Genomic DNA, 1,419 nt, shown 5'->3' on the forward strand with positions numbered 1-1,419 from the left:
AAACATTCTGAACTTCAATTCAAATATCCTGAATATTATGAATGTTATGAAACTCGGGATGGACCATCCCCTGATGACTTCATAACAGGCAAATTACATTAGTATATTTACAACCCACACAAACTTTCGACCATTCCCAACATTTTTTTTAATTTACAGTAGATCTCTATCTTTAAGCCCTTTCAAGCCACAAGCTTTTGAAAACCTAGCACCTAAAGGTTTAATTCCAGCATGAACTCTATATTTCAGTTCCTACCTCAGAATTTCAATGTGCTTTAAGAGTGGACTTATGTTATGGCATTTCAATTTTATATTTTATACTTGCATCATTTGGAAGAAAAACTCCAGAACACTTTAGAATATACAGAATGCACTTTGGAGAAACTCAGGTCAATGTAATGAACTATTGTTTGGTTTTAATGGCGACATTCTCTTCTGATCAAAATGAAAACATTACTGTAATAATCTTTAAAAAAAAAAGTCATGCTCCTGTCAGATGGTGACTTTTTTCCATTCTTCTCTAACTAGAAGGAGAAAGCTATTAAACCTTTTTTGCAGTAATATTAATTATATAACTTGAATATGATAAAAACCTTTTTTAGACTCTCAGACTGCAGTATCAGTGAAGAAGGTTATAAAGCTCTGTCTTCAGCTCTGAGATCAAACCCTTCACATATAAATTTGTAATTCAACACATTTCACATGATTAGGTATGTTACAGCAGTCTATTGTAATTCTCATTTGAGTCCAACTCCTCGCTATAAAGCTTTATCCAGCTGTTTTATCAAGAAAATTTGAATCACTAAAACTCTGATAAATATACAGTATATTTATGGTTTATGTAATTTATACCAATTAATTTTGCATTTTTGTATTTAATAACTATATTTCATGTATTTAACTCTGTGATTTGATTTATTTCTCCTGTAGGCTAAATGATTGTGGTTTAACAGACAAAAGCTGTTCAGCTCTGGCTTCAGTTCTTGAATCAGATTCCAGTCTGAAAGAGCTGAACATGAACAATAATAATCTGCAGGATTCAGGAGTGAAGCTGCTCTGCACTGGACTGAAGGATATTTATTGTACATTAAAGATACTGAGGTAAGTTCTGTGATAATCCCTAGTACTGTTTCAGCTCAGTGAAATTTATAGACTTTAGTTCTATGAACTCTACATTTCAGTTCCTACCACAGCATTTCAATATGGTTTCAGAGTGGTCTTTTGTTAGGGCATTTCTAAACTGTCATTTTCTTGTTTTTCAACCACTTTGAGTTTTTTTTGTTGTTGATGTGGATCATTTAAATGAAAGACTTTCAGACCTGTTGAGGTTTAATATAATCATGCACTTCATTTTTTAATTATTTAATGATTATCTCTGTGATGCACCTCTTAATATTAGCAATATTTATACATAAAAAG

At 31.7% G+C, this 1,419-nt stretch overlaps 1 pseudogene; it reads left to right on the top strand.

The window, feature by feature from the left end:
* LOC122328018 overlaps positions 1 to 1,419 on the top strand; it is a 37,183-nt pseudogene that overhangs the window by 22,914 nt on the left and 12,850 nt on the right.

The sequence above is a fragment of the Puntigrus tetrazona genome, chromosome 22 (genome assembly GCF_018831695.1).
Source record: "Puntigrus tetrazona isolate hp1 chromosome 22, ASM1883169v1, whole genome shotgun sequence".
In the NCBI taxonomy this organism is placed as follows: domain Eukaryota; kingdom Metazoa; phylum Chordata; class Actinopteri; order Cypriniformes; family Cyprinidae; genus Puntigrus; species Puntigrus tetrazona.